This window comes from Maniola jurtina, chromosome 15 (genome assembly GCF_905333055.1).
Source record: "Maniola jurtina chromosome 15, ilManJurt1.1, whole genome shotgun sequence".
NCBI lineage: Eukaryota > Metazoa > Arthropoda > Insecta > Lepidoptera > Nymphalidae > Maniola > Maniola jurtina.
Genome location: NC_060043.1, coordinates 9,850,603 through 9,874,403, shown reverse-complemented (window position 1 = coordinate 9,874,403; position 23,801 = coordinate 9,850,603). Strand labels below are relative to the sequence as shown.

Below are 23,801 nucleotides of genomic sequence, written 5' to 3'. Positions count from 1 at the left end.
ATTGGATGCAGTTAGTTGCATTTCGATTTACCTACCAGATTCAAGCATTTCGACGAATCATCAGAATTTAGTAAATTTTATTGAACTACTGCACTGCAAAAGTCGTATTTCCATCATAATGTTTTCTTAGGAACTGCCAACTTAAAACTTTGCCCAAATAAAAACAGCTTTTGTCTCTCGTCGTTCTTAATAAACCAGATATTTGGCTAAGCTATGGTTGTGTGAGCTAAGTATGCTTAATTTTACTACCTCTGGTGGAAAGGTCTTTAAAAAAAGCGCGCTGATAGACAGACGTACGGACGGACAGCGGAGTCTTAGTAATAGGATCGGGACCCTAAAAAGCTATTTTATTACCTAATAATAATTAACTAAGGGCACTTATTTTTTGTAATACTAGGTATGGACATGGGGTCTCACAGACCACCAAATGAGCTCTCTGCTATATCACTCAACATTTCGTAACTTAGCTTGAACTTTACTGAATGCTTAGCTACCTCGCGCATTTCTGGTGGAAATGCAACCTTAAATGCTTCTGCCGAAAATAAGAACTTTGGCGTCACCTATACCTATATTTTATAATACAGATGACATGACTTTCGAATGAGTAAGGTAAAAAACCTAACCGCGCGATGCAAAATGGTATATAATATTATGTGAACATGTTACTTTGTAGGGCTCTAGAGTAATTGTGCAAGAAACGTGTTTATTTCTTAGAACAGTCGTAAAATCATCCAACAATATTGAAAATATTACTCCACGTACGGTACGGGCTAAGTGCACTATCGCAAGCACATCGTAAACATAAACTCCCCATCATCACTCACGAGTCTATAAAATAATAAATCAATAAAGTACAGCGACAGAACACAACTTTGCACTCTGTATGCTAGTTTTATGTAAATTCTGTACGATGCACGTTTTAACATGCAATGGATAAATTTGTAGCACGACACGAGGTACATAAAGCGGTTATGACAATTTAGATAATATAATATGTTGCTAGAAGCGACCCATCTTATTTTGAACCCCCGACCCAAAAAGAGGGGTGTTATAAGTTTGACGTGTGTATCTGTGTATCAATGTATCTGTCTGTGGTATCGTAGCTCCTAAACTAATGAACCGATTTCAATTTAAATCTTTTTTGTTTGAAAGGCGGCTTTATCGAGAGTGTTCTACCCCAAGAAAATCGGTTCAGCTACTCTAGTACTTTTCTAGTTACTGTAACTTTCACTTGTCGGGGGTGTTATTTTTTAATTTACACTTGTGTATCGCTATGATGCTAGAAGTGTTATATAATTAGTATAATTATATAAAAATATGTAGTTTTAAAATTACAGGGGCTCAATGATTTGTATGAAAATTTTTAAGACCGCGTAACTTTGAAACCGAATATTTTAACAGAAATCTAAAACACCACAGACACAGATATTAGTTTCTAGAATATGTCTGCAAAATTTCATGGACTTTGGTTGCTTAATATTCAAATGAAATTGGAACTACGATTGTATGAAACAAGTGACGGAGAGAGTCCTCTTAAAAATAACAATTACTTCAATAAAAAACAACCTTTGTCACTCTCCATGTCGGTTGCTGCGTTGCGACGTGATTGAAGGACAAACCAACAAACGAACAAACATACTTTCGAATTTATAATATAACCTAATTTATTTATAACCTTGCCTCAAGGGACTTCCTTTAATAATTTATTTTAGTTATTATATTATATTTTTTAAGGTTTTTAGTTTTAGCTTCATTATTTTAATAATTATTATTTAGTTATTTAGTTTAGTTGTTCAGTTTATTAATTATTTTATTATTTATTATATTATTTATTTAGTTAATAAAGCTAGTTTTGAATATTGGTTAGATCACTGATACTATATTTTATTAATAAAAAAATTATATGATCATTTATAATATGGATAGTGGTTTTACATATTATTTATTATTACGGTATTACCCATTTAAAAAATTATAGCCGAATGGCCTTGTTATTATCTAATCTATGAATGGGTTGACAGTATCCGTAGCGTAAGTAATGTTGAACGGATATTACACGGTCACCGACGTCGGACAGTCTTCTCATTGCTAATGGATACTACCATTTACTTGCTGCACCCTAAAGTGCCAAAAGTGCCCAATTAATTAGGAAAACCTCAGTTAATGCACTGATACCACTTTATATTGGTAATATGATAGGATAGAATAGATATGATAGATTGTCAAGTAAATCTTGTTAATGGTTCGGAATGATCTTCCTACCGAGCAGAATCAGCAAGAAACTAAAGCTCATTGTCATTGAGTTAAACTTGGTAGTTATCTATAATTTATAATTACTTATTTGTTTAATTTACTAGCTGATACCCGCGGCTTCGTCGGCGTGGATTTAGATTTTTGAAATCCCGTTTGATTTTCCGGGATAAAAAGGAGCCTATGACTCTCTCAACGTCTTCATGTGAATAAATACATGCAATAAATCACGTCAATTTGTTGTGGCGTTATTGAAGGACAAACTAGCAAACAGACACACACTTTCGCATTTACAATATGGGCGTAAGCTGTTCAGTTACATCGCTGAGTCTGCGCTGTATCCTGAGCGCGATTAAAGAGAATAGCACTTCTTGACCGATTTTTCCGTACTAAGTTATATAAAGGATAGGGTCCTAAGAAGATTTTCTAACACTTATTCAAAGTGGTCACGTTAGTAAGATAAATTGTGTTCTGTGAGGTGCATTTACTCTATCTAAAGCTATAGCTAAGTGGTATATCTCTGTCCCATCGCCGATGATTAGCGAGAAACGAGTTGAGCTAAAACTAGAAACGAGTAGCGAGCAACGAGAAGCGAGTGTGAAGTTGGGATAGTTTTATGTGGGTTATGACTTATGAGCGCGTTCGACTGGTGATTACTACGCACCGGTTGCTTTGAGGGGCGGCCGTGACATGCATTTAGGCAATGTCTGCACAAACTGTGCAAGTGTTTTGGCCGCCAAGAGAGCATCGCTGAGCGAGTTTGTTTCCTTTCATAGCTTTTGTCGCTGCGACGAACTAGAGGTAAAAGAGAAACACTGAAGTTATACTTTACAAATCAAAGTTATGTTTAAGCCTCTGTCAATGTTCATCCTGTTTTCATAAGTATGCTTGCAAAATATCATTAAACAGATACAAAATATATTTTAATTGCGTATAATTTAGTGTTTAGTAGGTATAATATGCTTTTTAGGTTTATGAGTATAATAATATGCTCAAGCATACTTTAGCAAAATCAAAGTGTTTGCTCACAAGAAACAGTATAAAAAATACAACATATTGAGTGGAAATTTTGAGAAAATTCTTCCTACGATTTGTACATATCTCAGCGTTCCATTAATCCAAGTGAAAGGTAAACATTTGACGAAAGATAAAACGCGTAATAAATCATCTTCGAGCGTATCCTTCGATGAAAGCTCTCGCAAATAAAACAGTATTATATTTTTGGGTTGTATTTTTCCAATACTATCTACCTATGTATCTATATATCTATACTTCCATATGAAAGTGTGTCTGTCTGTCTGTTTATCTGTCTGTCTGTTTAACTGTCTGTCTGTGTGCTAGCTTTTCACAACCCAACAGTTTAATCGATGATGATGAAATATGATACAGAGGTAGCTTTCATCCTGGGGAAGGACATAGGTTACTTTTTATCCCGGAAAATCAAAGAGTTCCCACGGGATTCTTAAAGGCCCATCCGTTTGACCGTTTTCATATAAAACGAGGATCGAGTAACGAAGACATATTTCGGAATAAATAAAAAGATTACTTTGACTTGTATTTTTATTTGTAACTACGTACAAAGGAAATTCGCAACTTTTTAGCGTTGTTTTCATTTGCTTTCGCTTTTTATTCCACTAAGAGAGTTAAAGAACCGCACACCTGCTATTTTCTTTATAATTGAATTTCTGACGGTGCCATGTCGTCCCTTTGAGGGGTTTCCTTTATCGCAGTTCCGCTAACAGTAACATTATTGTTACCAATGTTTGTTTTCAACACAATTATTTTAATCATAATGACATTGCCTTTGAGTGGATAAAGACAAAACAGGCTCCTTCGGCCACCCCTGTAAGAACCTGTAAACTCTTTGTATTTTTAGATGTTTTGTATAAATAGCGAATAGGGTTATCTAATTATTTCGATCTCCACCACCAGAAGAATTTAAATGGAATGAATGTTGCATACCTGTAACAAAATTAATGCGCCTCTTTGAAAGAAGATTTGCTTAGATTTTCAGTTTTCAAATTGGATTTCGTTAAGCATTAATTTAGTTGATCTGCAATATATATTATCATCAGCATCAGCCTGTGGACGTCCACTGCTGGACCTTCCGTAAAGAGCGCCACTACACCCGGTCCTCAGCTTTCCTCATCCAGCGCAATTCCCGCTACCCTTCGGCCCATCGTGCTGGAGGGCGTTCCACACTACGCTTGCTTATACGCGGTCTCCACTCAAGGACTTTCCGGCTCCAACGGCCATCGTCTCTACCATAGGCATGGCCTGCCCACTGCCACTTCAGCTCGCTAATAGTTTGGGTTACGTATGCTAGTAAAAACAGTGATGAGGTCTAGATTGGAGTGCGCTTGACTAGAAGATGCCTTTTCACTTTTGCCTTAAAGGTATTTTATTTGTTTTTGTGGTTTGTTTCTTGGCAGGAAACATGGATGCCGGAAAGGTCATTTAAGTGGTTCGTATCTGAAACGTTGAGAAAACTATTTTACGATAGATACATTACCGCTCTTTGATTTCTACCCAGTAACTTAAATAAATAGAACCCATTCCTGGTACATTCACTCTGAAGATATTAAAAAGAAAAACTCAGCAATCCGAAGATTGAATGGACCTCTTGGTCCTCTTAGCCACAGAGCACCGCTGCACCAGACAGACTGAGGCCACACGTTTTCGGTGCGTTGCGGCACCGTTTTAGCTGTGGATTTGAGCATTGGATGCCACACGGGCACTGGGTTGCCAGTATGGCGTTGCGCCGCACCCCCCCCCCCCCCCCCCCCATCCCCTTCCCCGCCTCAACTTTGTGGTCCCAAGACCGGTGCGGCACCGCACGACATCGTAACGCATCGTATGGCATGGTACAGCGATTTTCATGTCGGATGACGCAGCGGCACCGCTCAAGCGCCGCACCGCCAACGCAACGCATCGTGTGGCTTCACTCGTCGGACGAAACACGAGAATTACATACATTGTAAGTTCAGAATGATACATTAACAGCCTTCTGGGAATAACGTTCGCGGTCAACATCGCGGAACGGAATGTTTATTTTATCGCGCTGGAGTATTTTCATAATGGGTTCGCGTACAGAGTAGCAATCAAAACCTCGTGTGGAGTTTTCAGTCATTTATTTATTATTAACACCCAGTGCAAATATAGGGATGTTATACTGTTAGTTAGTCCTAATAAATAAAATAAAATAAAACAAAAATAACTTATGTGTGCTGTGATATCGTAGCGCTCAGACGGATGAAACGATTTGAATGAGGTTTATTTTATTTGAAAGCCTATTTGATCGAAATAGTCCTATAAGCTAATCTGTATATATTTGAGGATTACCAGGTGTTTTCTCAACCAGTCTAGAATATATTCAGCCAATATGGCTTGTTATTTATATTACTTGCATTTTTCTTGTGGATTCGATCCCGCTTAGAGTATATTATGGTGACTTTAAACATAAGGAAGTGATTTAAATTATTAATGTTTTAAAGCATGGCAAACTGCAGACCATTTTGCTTGCTTGCCATGCTTTAAAACGTTACAGTTTTATGATCAATTTTTGATAACAGTTTTTCTTCTTCTCAGCCTCAACGCTTTGTAAAAAAACCGGCCAAGTGCGAGTCAGACTCGGGCACTGAGGGTTCCGTTCGGGTATTTTTCCAACATTTTGCACGATAAATCAAAAACGTACATAAAAATAAATAAAAATCTATTTTAGAATGTACAGGTAAAGCCCTTTCATAATATCCCACTTGGTACATAAGTTATCGTACTTTGAAAATTGAAACATGTTTTAATTTTTTTTTTTAATAATGTGACCACAAATTCGCGGTTTTCAGATTTATTCCTGTACTTGTGCTATAAGACCTACCTACGTGCCAAATTTCATGATTCTAGGTCAATGGGAAGTACCCTATAGGTTTCTTGACAGATACGACGGACAGACGGACAGACGTACAGACAACGAAGTGATCCTATAAGGGTTCCGTTTTTCCTTTTGAGGTACGGAACCCTAAAAATAACTCTAAGTGATTGTGAGCCTATTAATTTGATACAAACTGCATTGTTTCTGTGTTATCATTAGTCTGTGTTAAACCCTATAACCTTCACCTGTTTGCAATGCTCACTAAAAAGATCTTTCCATTATTTGTCCCATGCATTTATTAACCTTGCCACTTCATTGAAATGTGGCTTTGAAATTGAATAATGCAATTTACTAATTAAATAAATAACATGTATATTTTTAACATAAGTGACTAGCATTTCCTGTATAAATCGCGTTAAATGTTAAGTCTCTATGAGTCTATGAAAATATATTTATGATGGCTTGAATCACGTATTTTGTTGACTAGTTTCGAACCCGTCTGGGGTTCTTATTCAATCGGCCTCTGCTCGCAGCGTGGCGTCCAGAAGACTGCGAGGCGCACGGGTTGTGTTCGCAATATCCTGGGTGCTAACTCATCGAGCATACTTTTTTCTTAACAAAAAAGAGTCATTTTAATGATGATTAATATTCCCCCTTCCCCTCCAACCAAGCGTAAAGCTTGTGCTAGGAGTGGGTACGACAATAGTGCAACGGGTGAGATTTGAACCGCCGACCTTTCAGATTTCAGTCCGCTCCAATAACCGTTGAGCTATTGAGGAACTTTGACAAACACTCATGTCAGCTGTTATATCTTTTTATAATGAACATCACTTACGATAGTGTACACGCTGGTACTCTAATCCAACCTCAAAAGAATCATTTAACATCAAATCTTTTTTTATACACACACACAAACACACATTTTTTATACATACACACTCAAACACACACACAAACACACACACACACACACACAAACACACAAAAGCTTCTGTTATAATTTATAATCACTTTTATGTAAACTGTAATCATATATTGTAATCCCATTTGGCCTTATTTTGATATAGTCTAAAATGTAAAATTATAATAATTGTACCGCTGTTGATTACAAATGAATGAATAAAAATAAAATAAAATAAATAAATCACTATACTTACCTACTTACTTGCTTACCTAGTATTTAAGTTTCCCGAGGCACTTGAATAGGTGGAAATAAAAATCAGTCACATTTATTTCAAAGCAATTTCAAACAATGCAGCGTAATATAGCTACGACAAAAGAACGATTTTTCATTTTTTTTCATCTCCGCTGGCTATAAATGAAAGCGTCCACCAATTTTATCTTAAAATACTGATCGCACATTGCACATCTGAGCCGTAAACAGCGAATTTTTCATACTGAAATAGTATTGAAATCGAAGTTTGAAATCAAGATGCCTATGCACTCTTTCACTTAAAGATAATCATATAAAAAGTGGAGGGGAACTAATACTAACCTTTAGTAGGTACGGAAGAATGTATTGCTTGCGTCTCGTCTCAGTAGTAGTGTGCGACCAACCTTAAGCCGAAATGCGAGGAATAAAATGATTAAATCCTTTATCTCTTTTAACATTTCGAGTTTTGACAGTGATTACCGTAATTCGTTTCGTGAAAAGAGCGGTGTTGCGGATGGAGAGATTTTCATTTTATTAAAATAGTCAGAAGATCCCTTCTTTGAGGTTGGTATTCAAACGGGGGCTTACCCTTTGTTGTTAAGAAGAACATTTAGAATTCTTTTAGCTAGATCCATGAAAAAAAACACGTTGGTCCGTTGCTGCGTTGCGGCATGATTGCGGGACAAACCAACAACTAACAAAGAAGCACACTTTTGAATTTACAATATGGGTAGTGATTTCCACGATAAATATTTCGATTTCCTACACTAACATTATCATCAACCTTTTACATGGTACAACTTTGGGTAGCGTGAGTTTAACAGAACACAATGTTTGTTATTGAAGTTCAAAATTTCATTACAAGTAATTAAAAGTTTGCCGAGCACACATTGTTATTATGTGCAGACAAGTACGTATATCGTATGTTACTCTACAGAAATAAATGAGTTGAGTACCTATACAGATGCACGTTGCTTTTTGAAACTTTTATAAGGTTAAAAATCTTATATTCGGTCTCTAAAAACTTGACGAACATACTGATATTATATTATTTAAATATTTTTTGAATCATATCAAAAATGGTGGGACCGGCAGAATTCGAACCTGCATGTTTTAGAAATCGCGCCCGATGCCTTGAGCAGGTTTTCTTGACAGATATGATGGACGGACGGACAGACCGACAGTGAGACAGACAGACAGACCGAGAGACAACAAAGTGATCATTTTATTAACCGTTCCGTTTTTCCTTTCAAGTGAATCCCGAAAACCTTGTTAAAAAGAACCTACTATAATAATACGACGTTGGTTGACTCAAGATTTCTTTTCTTTTTGAGAAGTCAAAAATGCCTTTTTTCCAGCTACATTTTTACATATTTTTTTGCATTAACAGGGCTCTCTCCGTCACTCGTTTCATACCATTTCATACAATTGTAGTTCCAATTTCATTTGAATATTAAGCAACTAAAGTCCATGAAATTTTGCAGACATATTCTAAAAACTAATATCTGTGTCTGTGGTGTTTTAGATTTTTCTAAAAATATGTAGTTTTAAAATTACAGGGGTTCAAAGATTTGTATGAAAATTTTAAGACCGCGTAACTTTGAAACCGAATATTTTAACAGAAATCTGGAAAACCACAGACATAGATATTAGTTAGCTATAATTAGCAGCTAAAATTAATAGTAGCTAAAATTAGCAGTGAAGTACGCATACATCCCGTAATCTGGTTACGGAAGATTTTTGGAAGGTCTACACTCAATCAAAGACAATGCTTTTATACAAGCTTGTTCTAATTTTAAGTCAAGGTTCTTCATTGTTTTCATAAGAGCGTGAAATACTTGAGGTGTTAAATAAAACTTTTCTACTACTATGTATTCGCTTTACATTTACTTAACTTGTTTTTAACCAATGCTTATAAAGTGGTCTACTAAAATTTTTTTTTCAAAATTGTAGGTAAATAGCTACCCACACCTTATTCATAATATTACTAGAAAAAACCTATAGAAGTCGGACGTTACACTGTACCAATTACTACTTTGTAACCAACAAGTTTATTTTTATATCTAGTGCTAAGTGATGATGCAGTTAAAGATGAAATCAGGCTAAAAAGGGATATGGCAGTTTTAATAAACCCATTAAAACCTTTTATCGTTTTCTACACAGTATCATGGTGGAACGCTATATCGCTTGTCGGCATGAATTTACCAGTAGAGTGGTAACTAGACTAACTAGCCACAGCCAAAGCCTCATAGACCAGATTAAAGACAATTTAGACATCGTTTGCCGTGGAGACCCTGGGGCCATGGGGTCTTAGTGCTAAAAAAATTATGAGACATTTCACCGCGTTTAATAGCCTCATCGGGTGACAGAAGGGCTGGCTCATTTTTTACACAACGGATCAGCCTGGCTGTCCAGCGTGGAAATGCAGTCAGTATTCTTGGCACCATTCCACGCTGGCATGATTTGTATAGTAATTAGATAAAGCTATCTTTAAGTTAAAAAAAAATTTAGATATTGTGAATTCCGAAATTTTCCCTGCCTAGAACCAAATCCAGGACATCCCACAGCGCTCACCACTATGCCTGGGAGGTCATCAAAAATCTAACACCAGTTCTACAATTGAACCCTAGAATTACTTAAACCAATAAGCCCATCACTATTATCTATCTATCTTCACCTTATGTTCTCTGAAAGCGTTTCGATATTCAACTTTGCTCCGAATTGCTTGTAAGTTGTAAGTACATTTTCTCCGTGTACAAAACGAACTTTATCGCAAAGGTGTTCCGCACGGATAAACTTTCTTGAACTTTTCATGTGTAATTGACTCGAATTACAAGTTACTGGGTAAACCGACTCACTATATCCTCATCTTTTGTGTATTAGCAAGAGAGGTCTTGTAAGATGTAATATTTTTTATATAAAAACACACCAGGAAATACAAAGGTTCCTGCTGAAATTGTGCACGACATACCATCTAATATTTAGTAAGCTTATAAGGTTTTGTTATTTATTAAAAACCCAGGCTTTCCTAAAATAAGGTCCATTTCATGATATACATTTACTCTTTGCAATTTCTACTTGCTAATTAAAACTTTAACGTCCCAGCCTTTGCTTTAACTTACAGAACTATGTGCGTTCTGAGCAATTAAGTAACGTTTGCTTTAACGGTAACAGAAAATATCGTGATTCGTGGGGAAGCCAATTTTATTTTAAAGAATAGTCGCGTGTTAGTCATGACTAATATTCCCCTTTCACCTCCAACTAAGCGTAAAGCTTGTGCTAGGAGTGGGTGCGACAATAGTGCAACGGGTGAGATTTGAACCGTCGACCTGTCGGATCTCAGTCCGCTCCTAAACCGTTGAACTACTGAGGTTGTTTGAGCTACTGAGGCTTTTGAGGAAACCAATGTTTGAGAGTTCTTCGAATCTTAATTTTCTTGAAATCCGCACTTGGCTTGGTCTTTCTCTTTCTGAAAGGAGACCTGTGCTCAGTAGTGGGCCACCGATGGGCCGTGACGATAGTGATCAAATCCTGATAGTTATCTGGCTGTGCCGCGGTCACGATACCAATACATTTTCACCCCGACGCGTGACGTAGGCGTGGCTCTCTAACATGCAATACTTCGTACTATAATAACTAGTATATACTTAACACTTATTACTAGGTAGGTATATGCTTCATACATTCTAATCCATTATTATAATATTATAAATGCAAATGTCCGTCTGTCTGTCCGCTAGCTTTTCACGGCCCATCAGTTTAACAGATTTTGACTAAATTTAGTATAGAGATAGCTTGCCCAGGAAAGGACTTTGAGGCTACCTTTGAGTCACAGGTGATTCTTAAAAATACTCTATCCATGTAGTCGTACGAAGTTGCGAACATCAACTATTTGGATACCTTGAAGACGGACAAAGGCTACTGTTTAACCTGGAAATTAAAAAATATCCCACGGGATTTTTAAAAACGTACCCACGCGGACAAAATTGCGGACATCTAGTAGCTAATTTTTAAAAAAAAAAAAGTGCTCTGTCCGGGTACCTACTACTTATATGGGCACAGCTTAGTATTATAAAACATGCCTCATGGTAACAAAAGTTTGTAATCCTAGTTCATCTTTGCCCTTATATTCCGTTGTTGGTAAATTGTACGTTTATGTATTAGTACACGTTTAATGAAGGTTGTATGTAACTTGATCTATTTACAAAATGAACATTGAATTTCCAGAGCGTTTCACTATTGATTGAGTTGAAGAGAATGTAACCTACCTACTTTTAATTGCTTAAACTTTCATTAATAGTTTGTTCATTGGATTTACCGGTACTTGTGATGGCTAAGGTTTCCTTAACTTATGAGTTGTGCAGAATCAACTTTAGATTTCCTGAGCGTTTCACTATTGATCTAAGTAATACGAATGTAACCTACTTTTAATTGCTAAGTTTCACTTTATAGGTAGTTCGTTGGAGCTACTCAGTAGTCGCGAAATTGAGTTAAGATAACTTCAGCTATTACTAGGTTTTCCTTAACTTTTTGAAGTAATTATAAATACCTCCCTAATTTAAGATCTGTTACTTGTAGATACTATCTGATACTTGCAAACTTCGTTCGTGAGCATTCATTGATTTTCCGGTATAATAATTAGTCTAAATAGCACTATCCAGGTCTTTAACTATAACCATGCAAAAATTATGTCGATCTGTTGCTCCAGAGAAACCATCAAACCAACAAACAAGGATACTTTTGAAAGATGGTAAAAAAAGCGATAAAATTATGAGATAGGAACATTAGGTATATTTTTCAATTGCTTCTAGTCACATTCGATGGTTATTTGCAAAGATGATTGCTTATACCATCTGCGGCAGTTGTATAAAAGTTATGGCCTCCTATGATTTGATTAAATTCTCCTCCCATTTTTATGATGGGGACCACGCGGATGGAACAATAAAGAATTTATTTGACATAGCAGAATGATGATGACAATATTATGTCGTATACTAAATTATTAAATACTAGAAGATGCCCGCGACTTCATCCGCGTTGATGTAGGTTTTTGAAGATCCCGTGGGAACTGTTTGGTTTTCCGAAAGTTATCTATGTCAATAACATGGACGCAAGCTACCTCGGTACAAAATTTCATACGAATCGGTTAAGCGGATGGGTTATTGGGAATCCCGTGGGAACTCTTTGATTTTCCGGGATAAAAAGTAGCCTATGTCCGTCCCCGTTGTAAGGGTCCGGGTGACATAGGCTACATTTTATATGCGCAAAAAATTGACCAAACGGATGTTACATGAAAAATAGTGGGGTCTCCAAAATTTTTTTTTGCTGTTGTATCGAGTGGGGTATCAAATGAAAGAGGAGAAAATTCTGAGTTCATAAATACAGATGTACTACAACATTAAAATATACCAAGCGACAGAAAAACAATTTTACTATAGTATTTCAGCGTTTATCAAGACGATCGCAGTCGGGTTTTAGTTTTCAACTTTATTTTGTTGTGACTCGTATTCAGCGATATAAATGTGCTCGTATTCACACAATATAGTGCCCAAAGAAGAGTGTGACTAAATAAAACGTTATTATACGGTTTTGCTGTGAGATAAGAGAATTCTTTTTCTCGTTTGAAACTTCATCCCTCTGTATTGGTTTACTTTACAAATTGCGCACTTTCAAAGAATATTACATCAAAAATGCCTATCTCCATATTTTTTATAGTTTCTGTTATGTACAACTCTGTTTCTCTAGTACACAACTTTCTCATTTCTCTTCAATATGAACTCTTCTCTAAATAAAAAACCTATCAGTAGATAATATATTATACTGTTTTTGTTCTATTAGCATTTTTATGTATTGTTAGAAGACCCTGCAAAATTCATAAATCTTTTTGTACACGTAAAAAATAAAGCACTAAAACATTTGTGAGATGTAAATCTTTATGAACAAGTACAGTGAAACAATGAACGGACTATTTTATTTTTATTTCGATTCATGAATCAGTTTGATAAATTGCCTCCCCGATTAAGAGGGGTCTCTCCGTCACTCGCTCCATACAAACGTAGTTCCAATTTCATTTGAATATTAAGCAACTAAAGTCCATGAAATTTTACAGACAATATATTCTAGAAACTAGTATCTATGCCTGTGGTTTTCCAGATTTCTGTTAAAATATTCGGTTTCAAAGTTAAGCGGTCTTAAAAAATCACATACAAATCTTTGAGCTCCTGTATCTTTGAAACTACATATTTTTAGAAAAATCTAAAACACCACAGGCACAGATATTAGTTTCTAGAATATGTCTGCAAAATTTCATGTACTTTGGTTGCTTAATATTCAAATGAAATTGGAGCTACGATTGTATGGAGTAAGTGACGGAGAGAGCCCTGTTAAACATAAATCTATACGAAGTGCAAACACTTTATCTCAATCATAAATTCATAAAAGAAAGTATTGGATTCCAATTGAGAAAGATTTCATACAACTTTATGTTAAGTGAATGTCTAAAACTATTACGCTTGCAAAATTTATGATGGTGGCATGACTAGAGGAAATGTGACTTTCACATTAACCTGAATCACAAACTCATTTTGCATTTGTGATATAAACCGCGATTTAAATGCTTTGTTCATAATAACTTTAATTACTTATGCAATAGGTAATAACAATTTCAATCTGAAATGAGGATTCTCAAGAGAACCAGAGTAACCAGCATCCTGAAGCGACAATGGGCAGAGACATAGTTCAAAAAACTGATAGGCATTGGGTGGTGGTCCCAAGGTCAGAATGGTAATTTGCACCAGGAAGTGCATCGTTCTAAGAACTTCTACTAGGTGGACAGATGATACTAAACGAGTCGCAGGAATGCTGGTAAATAGTACGAATATATCAATATGGCACCGCTAATGTTCCCGCTTCGTAGTCACTTTGGTCGCACAGGTTTATATCAATTTTTTATTTCATCGTCATCATAGACGTCTACTGTTATTACGCCACATCCGTCCACCTGGGGATGGTCCCGTCTTCCAACAGTGCAAACCTAAATAATAATTGAATTAAAAAATTCTATAGTCATTAGAATTGCTTTGTTACTGTGTGCTTTCCATTAAGTGCAAAATTCAATTTGTCCACTTTACAAAAGAAAAAGAGCGGAGTGCAAAAATTTAATTTACTCTAGTGGACGCTTAACTCGACTTTAGCTTCGTTTCTTTTTCTTTTATAGCGAAACAACTCAAAAAAAACTTTACAATTTTCAAGAATGTTTTAATTTTTGTATCTCTTCAAGTATATAAATTTAATTTTTAACCCCCGACCCAAAAAGAGGGGTGTTATAAGTTTGACGTGTGTATCTGTGTATCTGTCTGTGGCATTGTAGCTCCTAAACTAATGAACCGATTTTAATTTAGTTTGTTTTTGTTTGAAAGGTGGCTTGATCGAGAGTGTTCTTAGTTATAATCCAAGAAAATCGGTTCAGCGTTTTGAAAGTTATCAGCTCTTTTCTAGTTACTGTATAGCCTTCACTTGTCGGGGGTGTTATAAATTTTTAATTTACACTTGTAGCTAGGATATTTTAACTGACCTACTTGTATAAAGTCAAACAAAGTTATTTATATTATTGGGTCAGGTATATTTTTATCGAATATATCTACTTTGTCGAAACAAATTTGGTTTTCCCTATAGAGTATACAATACACGAAGCAATCAACGTTTAACGAATCGAAAAAAGAGAAAAATTCGTGACCAATATTTTATCTACAAGTAAATTGAGGCTAGAGATCAAAAGCTGAAAACTAAAATATAAATAAACCTGAAATTCGTAATGCCTTAGGGAAAAATATTCCAATTTATATAGGGGAAGGTCTGGGCTGATAGTAACTATATTTGCGACTATAGTTTTCATAGCTGTAGTAACTATCTATCCTGTTATACTACTACTGAAACAAGATCTGTTCTGTACGAGTATCAGTAACATAGCGTGCTAATGCAAGATGGCCTTAAACAGGCCCCGGACCATTCGCTATTGGATTTGGGCATTTGGTATTGGACTTGTTCTAAATTAGTCTATCTGTCTGTTTGTCAATGATTTCAATTTATATTTCATGATGGATACTAAATATTAAGCGACTTTTTCGGTGATATAGCAAGAGTAAATATATCTGGTTTGGTAGGAGATATTTATTTTGGTTATTTACCTTATGATGCAGCGTTTCACCGATTTTAAACAGTAAAAGAAAGTGAATGTAGGCCAGCTGTAATTTCATGTCATCATCATCATCATTAATAGCTTATAACAGTCCACTGCTGGACTAAAGACCTCTCCCAACGCGAAGGTATACTACCATCTACTCATCACGCTGGGCAGACGGATTACATATGCTAGGAGTAGCACAGAAGACGCTGCTACTCGTTCTCTGTTATATTGCCAAGTCGCGTCGTAGGTACGACACTCTCGGAAACAAGTGTTTTAAAATTTATAACACCCCCTACAAGTGAAGGTTACAGTAACTCGAAAAGAGCTGATAGCTTTCAAACGGCTGAACCGATTTTCTTGGATTATGGCTAAGAACACTCTCTATCAAGCCACCTTTGAAACAAAAAAACTAAATTAAAATCGGTTGATTAGTTTAGGAGCTGCGATGCTACAGACAGATACGCAGATACACACGTCAAACGTATAACACCCCTCTTTTTGAGGCGGGGGTTAAAAACAGGAGTGGTGACAACAGCTGTATTCTGATCTGCCGTCACAACACGGCAAATTATTATCATAATTCATATCGTAAATTCATGTATCTATTGTAAATTCGTTACCAACTGTTTAGGTAAACTTGGAGCTAGTTTCTCGCCAGGAATTCAATCATAAGCTGTGGTGCGTAGCAAGGCTCCCTGATCCTATAATTGGGCAAAGCCACGAACGCGAGTAATTCAATTCCGCTAACGTCATAGCCTATGTGGTTTTATTTAATATAGCTATACCTAACTAAAGCGTAACCATGTTAGATATCGTATATACATACCTATATCATATCATATTGCCTAGTACAATGCATAAGTTTCTATTTAATAGGGAATTCAGATTAAAGAGATTAATAAAGAAGAGAAGACAATTCGTTATAGATTTCAACGTATATTATTTTTAATGTAGCCCATTAACCAATCATATTACACTACGTAAAAAAGAAATAGATAATACCTATACAACTTCTAAAGTGAAACTACAACACTTAAGTAGTTCACATATTTTGTAGAGCGCTATCTCTTCTACTCTCTTGCGTTTTAATTCTTCTGTCTTACTTATCACCGAGCACGAGTTTTATGGCGTATAAAATTCGCTCTCGGTGCTTACAATATTTACATGTAAATGATGGTATAATGTCACTGCCGTTAATCAACTCGCTTGCAGTCTCGTGGATCTTGTCTCAATTTGCATGTTAAACTATGAGATGACACGTCTTAGATCTCAAGCCGTCGTTTTATCACTAGAGCTCATAATATGAGTAGCTCTCGACCTATTAATACGTCAAGGTTCTTTAGCACCCCCTTTGAGATATGATAGGTATAAGAAAGGGGTAAGTTTTTACTTCTAACCGAATTGAAACTAGCAAAATGTTTGATTTGCACTTCATACATTTAATAAAGAAACGGATGCATCCTGGGGAAGGATATAGGCTACTTTTAGTCCCGGAAAATCTAAAAACTCGCACGGGGGTTATTTTAAAACCATACCGAAGAAATCGTCTATTTGGCATCTCAGAAATCGATGTAGGACGGTATTTTTATCCCATAAAATCTAGGAGTTCCCACGGGATTTTTGAAAAACCGAAACTTACGCGGACGTGACGGACATCATATTCTATTAAAAATAACATTACTTACAGGTTTTTAACAAATAAAATTTATGTACCTACTTACCACATTATTAATAAATATATCAAGGAGAACTGAAACGATAAAATGGCACCCATAATAATTAATGACATAACTTTAATAGAAATTTCTATAAAAGGCAAGTAATAAACAGTTTGTTATGCCATTTTCTGTTATCTCAGGGCTTTATTGCCTTGTTTAAAGCAATCTTGGTGTCAATAAATGTTTGAATATTTTCTTTGATTACAGCATTTTACTGCCTCGGTAATGTCCAAGAAAATATATTTGAAAGCATACTGAATCATTAAGAAGAACTTGTGAAGATAAAGTGCTCGTTTTGCAAGCGAAAGGTTCAATTTTTTTTTTGTATTTACAATATTTTATTGAAACTGTCCTGTAAAACTGAGAATTATTATAAATGAGTGCTTTCAATTTCAAACAAATTAAACTAAAATATAACAAATGAAAGGAAGTTAAAAAAAAATGTGAATCTTTCGAACAGATATTTTGTGTAAGATAAGTATAATTCTTAAGCTTTCTTAGCCCTTTTAAATATTTTTTTTCAGATTTAACATCTTTTATCAAAACTACCATTTCGATACTAAAAAAGGACTTTAAGTTTATCCGTGACTTAAGTACCTAGTGCATTTTTAATCATTGATCCATTATATTTACGAAGATTGTTATACCACTAAAGGCAGTTCTCCACCCGCCGACGAGTGAGAAACGAGTTGAGCTAAAAACTAGAAACTAGTCAGCGAGCAACTAGAAACGTGTGTGCAGTTGGGATAGTATTTTCACTGGGCATGAGCTAGTGTGTAAGTGCGACGGACGAGTAATCACCCGTCATATAATATAATTATTAATTCCGTATTTTTTGACCACCAAGAGAGCATCTTCGACCGAGTTTTCCTTTCATAGCTTTTGTAGCTGTGAAAAACTAGTAGAGAGAGAGAGATTTCGTTGGCAGTGTACAAAGTCAGCGATCAACTATTTATTCTCTTTTATTGACACGGCACCATACGTCGATTGTAGAGTAGAAGTGAATTGAATATATTTTTTGCGCTTTTGAAATGTACGTTTCTCGCGCGAGAAAATAGTCAGTAGCTAGTCGCTTCCTTGTCGTTGGTTGAACAACAGTTTTAATAATGCCTTCGATAACGTTTAGACGGGCTCCATGAATGCAACCGACAGTTTCAGATCATACTGAAAGGAGACAATATGGCCGTGTTCAAGTATAAAGCATAGTGCTTAGCGTTGAGTTTGCTTTCGAAACCATAGTCAAGCCTAACACGTTATATAATCAGGCTTTTAGCTGCTCTTTTCACACACACTTTTGTCTCCATAGTTACTGGTTTATAGTTTCCAACATTCTTTGGAAATTATTTTCAGAGTAGTATTTAACGCGATTTAATACTATACTATTGCGCTTTTTTCATATCTTACTAATATTTTCGTAAATATCCACCAACTTTGGTTTCCTCGGTCAAGATGCACGCAAGATTGTCTTAGTTTTAATCTCTATAGTTATAAAAGAAGAAATCGACTGACTGACTGACTGTCAACGATCACAAGATGAAACCGCGCTAGGTCTAAAAACTTGATATTTCAAGTTTTTTTTGTATATAAGCTACTTATTACGACAAATTTGAGAATTTCTAATGATGTTTTAACAAACCTAAATCAAAGTAGAAGAAACAGCTAATTCTGGGCATTTTAACGTAAACTTTTTATAATTTATCTGTATAATAAAAAAATTACGTATATCGTCAAAACAAAATGTATAATATAGGTAGATATGTCTTACTAGAAGCATGTTTTGTGAATTTGTATCAAATTAGGGAATTAACTCTACCATTTGTATAGACGTAAGTCTTTACGACTTTATAAATGCTATTAAATTGTAATTTGCCAACAAAGTCTCCTAGCAAGTTCTACAATTAAAACGAAATGGTTTAAAGCCAGGTACGTGGAACGCGAACGCGAGCGTTTGTGTAAGTTACCCCAAAAAGGTCACACTAAAGACTTTAAGATAAGTGAGTATATACTTTGTCCATTATGCCGATATTGTGGTTTCGTCTCTGTGTTCCTTTCCTTAGCTTCCATCAACTGCATATCTCTGTCTTTCATTTATATCCAAGCTTTTTCTCAGGAGGCATCATCATAACCACATACATCCCTTTTGAATGCCACACTAAACATTAAAAAAAAAAATAGATTCCGACGAATTGAGAACCTCCTCTTTTTTTGGAAGTCGGTTAAAAACCTTCAAATATTACGCTTTTTTTTTTCTTTATTCACTATAGGTAATCGCTTGACCACAATCACACCTGATGGAAAGTAATGATGTGGTCTAAGATGGGACGCGTTTACCTAGAAGGAGCCTATTCACGCTTTGATGTCTTTGTCGCCATATTAATTAATAAAAATAAATAAATAAATAATCTTTATTTCAAGCAAATTGTACCCATATAATTACAGAGGTCTAATCACACTTCTCACTACTAATATTATAAAGGCGAAATTTTGTGTAAGTGTGTGTGTGTATGTTTGTTACTCCTTCATGCAAAAACTACTGGATGGATTGGGCTGAAATTTAGAATGGAGATAGATTATACCCTGGATTAGCACATAGGCTACTTTTTATCCCGGAAAACCAAAAATTTCCCACAGGATTTTTAAAAACCTACATCCACGCGAACGAAGTCGCGGGCATCAGCTAGTATGAAATAAAAATATTGTTACAAGATCGCCTCGAATGGCACATTAAAAACAAAGGGTACAAGTCAATTTCCAACTTAAACAGTATGAAACTACTTGTCAAGCAATATGTCGTTAGTGTGACCTTCCTCTTATAGCAGGTACAGTGAAGGTAAACCCCGAGGTTTTGTGTAGTTACTTCATTAAATACCGCTGCCGTTGGGTGAATTAGCGTTATGAGAAGGGCAAATTTAGTACAGCTACAAATAAGGACTAGTTTGTATTATACTAGTGCTTGTAATTTAATTAAGTTGTACGTAACTTGTATATTAATAATTGTTTTACTCGCTGTTACATGTAAACACTGAAGTACATATATCACAGTAAAATTAAATAGTAGTAGTATCGTCATCTCACCCTATCGTCAGCCCATTTGCTGAGCTCTCGGAATGAGAAGGGTTAAGCCCATAGTCCATCCACATTGGCAAGTGCGGGTTAGCAAACTTCACACACTTTTGAGAACATTATGGAGAACAGACATCAGATCTCCTCACGATATTTTCCTTCACCGCTAAACCAATGTCATGTTGAATTCCTTAAAACGCACATAATAACTTATAATAATCATATCCTTTATTTGTTTGAGTACAGTTGAAAATATTTTACATATAAAGTTAAAATAGCGTGTGAGAACTCATATTTTTCGCATTATAATATGTTTAGTTGCCCAAAGTGACTTAAAAACTCTTAAATATTAACTAATAATAGCTAATAGTAGTTCTGTTCTTCGAATTGCCAGTTTAATTCTGTGGAAGGCATAAGTAATGAACCCATTTCATTATTAGTCCACACTCGAAAATGCATGGGAACTCTATTTTTGATTAGGTTTGCTAGTTCCAAAAGCAATTTCGTAGACAATCATTTTGGTGGCTGCTTTTTAAGGGTAATTACTGTCTCCAAATTATACCTACCTGTAAATTAACAAACAACATAACTAAGTACTTTTTTATCGCATAGGTATCTAAGAACACTTTCCATAATTGCGAATACTCTGAAAGCTGAACATTAGTATTATTCTCGAAAAAAAAAAGATCTAAAACTCAGAAAAACTACTTTAGCTATCATTTAAGTGCTGGTAAATATTATATTTAACAAGTGTCAATTAAAAATTTATAACACCCCGACAAGTGAAGGTTACAGTAACTAGAAAAGAGCTGATTACTTTCAAACGGCTGAACCGATTTTCTTGGATTAATAGCTAAGAACACTCTCGATCAATCCACCTTTCAAACCAAAAACCTTAATTAAAATCGGTTCATTAGTTTAGGAGCTACGATGCCACAGACAGATACACAGATACACAGACATACACGTCAAACTTATAACACCTCTTTGAGTCAGAGGTTAAAAAACTAGGTTCGTTAGCAGAAATAAAAAAAAATCATCACTTCTCATAGCTTAATTATTTAGACCCTAGATCTACATCATTATAGTAAAACTTCTAGAGCCCTAGGTGGCTCTTGGATTGATCGAGAAGGCCCTCATAGCTTGGCTTTGATTGGAATTAGTCAAAATAAAGTTCTTTTCTTTCCAATTTCAAACTACTAAAATTGTCAAGTCTCTCTCTCCATGTCATGTCAATCCATCGGCTTTTATGTCTTCTCAGATCTGTCTGACCTTCTCACTTCGCGAATCCTGCTCTAAGTCAATTTTCAGGATTACTGGTTGACCGTAAAAGGTAACAGAGAGATAGATGGATTTGCATAGAGGTATGGCTATATACAAATTAATTCAGTAAATAATAATACTTAGTCCTAATAGTGACTTAAACTGAATGTAAAATATCATGAAAATTATGAGACATTAACATTCAAACAGTATATTTACCGTAAACAATCATAACACGATATTCAGACGAAGTTGTCTAACAATAGAACCAACGTTATTTGTACTGTCTATTATACTCCGTGGAATCAGATTAAGAGGGGTCTCTCCGTCACTCGCTTCATACATATGTAGTTCCAATTTCATTTGAATATTAAGCAACCAAAGTCCATGAAATTTTGCAGACATATTCTAGAAACTAATATCTATGTCTGTGGTTTTCCAGATTTCTGTTAAAATATTCAGTTTCAAAGTTACGCGGTCTTAAAAATTTACATACAAATCTTTGAGCCCCTGTAATTTTAAAACCACATATTTTTAGAAAAATCTAAAACACCACAGACACAGATATTAGTTTCTAGAATATGTCTGCAAAATTTCATGGACTTTGGTTGCTTAATATTCAAATGATATTGGAACTAGGATTGTATGAAGCGAGTGACGGAGAGAGTCCTGTTAAATGCTAACTTCAGGGTTGTCAAACTATTTGCATAAGTTTCTAAGATATTTAAACTAAGGTCTTGCTTACCACCCAGCGACTTAGACCTACTTATAACAGATGAATGGATTTGACGCTATTCGACACGTTTCGGCGATTACAGGCCTTAGAGCTATTTAATCATACTCGATAGAGTCGGATCTGGCAAGACTCGCAAGCCCATCACATTATTATTCCAAGAAAACCCCTTCCACTATGTGTTACATGGAAAGGGTCAACATGAATGAGAAATATCTAGGTGCAATGCAGAGAAAGAAATTAGCTAATAAAAGTCTGCAGCTGAAAATGGGGATTGAATTGGTTAAAATAAATGGATCTTGTAACACAGTTACAACGAAAGGCAAGTTCGATTGAAGAACTAAATAAATGTACGTAACTAAAATCTACGGCGTAGCCGTCGCCTACGAGTTGTACCTATCGTACAAGACGTGACTGCTACATCAGAGGCTACAAAGTTACAATTGCTACAACTTTTTAGTGAGTAAATAGTGAGTTAGTTTTTATTAAGGTCCAAAGTAAGGTACAATCTATGAAACTAGTCAATTTTAATGGCCGAATCACCTGTTAATGTTTTACAGAAATCTCTCTCTTTCTATTCCTTCAACATATCACGCTCCCTTCCAATTTTGGATATCTGGCTTTCCCTTTCTCCGTATATCACGGAGAGATAAGTTAAGTCTTCGTTTCTGGTTATTTACCCTTACATATTTATGGTCATTATACAGCCCTATATGAAATAACACAGTGAACTAAAATTGACATTTCGTATGAATAATTCACGCCATTCTCACTGCGATCAAATAGCGTGTCATGAATGGTGTACGCTCACATCTCGGACATTGTTTGCGTCATCTTCCATCTCTGGAACATTGAACTGAATAGCTTGTGAATTCAGCCGAGTGTTTCATTCATTCTTGCCATTGTCCATATTGATCACTACCTATATTATCACTTTCCCATCATATAATTGGGAAAATCTGTTTATTGGTTGGTTTGTTGGTTTATCTTTCAATCACATCACGATGGAGCAACGGATCAACGTGATTTTTTGCATGGGTAATTGGTTCGATGGTGGATCCCTCTCGCAGGAGACGCAGCGGGCGCCGAAGGGCAAATGAAGACCTCCGGCCTCCATGAGTTGCCGACCTGCGGTTGACGGGCGTAAGGGGCGTTCGTCAGCCGATACATAACCAGGTCAGGAGGTAGCGCGCCGTGTTCCGGGTGCGCTTCTGAGACGGAGCTGGTAGCAACCCCTAGCGATGGGACCCGTCCACTTGGCGGCAGGTCAAGTCCTGGCGGGAGTGCGGTGAATACTACATTAGTGATACCCGCGCAACCGCCAGTCCGTTGAGGAACAAACACAGGTTTTAGTGGGTGCAAGCCCCACATAACCCCTCCGTTTCCCCTGACGGAAGGGTATGCGTTAGGCATTTCCTGTGTATAAAAAAAAAATGGGTAATTGGTTAGTCAAAGAGATGGAAATTACTTAATAATGCGTATTACAAACGCTTGCAAAACTTTACTACTACATTTACGTGCAATCTCACATTCAACTAGAACACCCACAAGTATATAGGTAGGTACCT

General features: G+C 35.9%; 2 long non-coding RNA genes across 2 annotated transcripts in view; one reads left to right on the top strand and one right to left on the bottom strand.

Annotated features, from left to right (window-relative positions):
• LOC123872473 overlaps positions 1 to 9,416 on the bottom strand; it is a 13,728-nt gene extending 4,312 nt beyond the window's left edge. The window contains exons 1-2 of the long non-coding RNA XR_006797485.1: positions 9,404 to 9,416; positions 7,054 to 7,056 (exon numbers count right to left, since the gene is read on the bottom strand). This is a non-coding gene — a long non-coding RNA (uncharacterized LOC123872473). The remainder of the gene's footprint in view (positions 1 to 7,053; positions 7,057 to 9,403) is intronic.
• LOC123872472 lies at positions 5,047 to 23,801 on the top strand. The gene is made up of 3 exons (XR_006797484.1): positions 5,047 to 5,197; positions 19,170 to 19,172; positions 23,792 to 23,801. It is a non-coding gene; the product is annotated as an uncharacterized LOC123872472 (long non-coding RNA).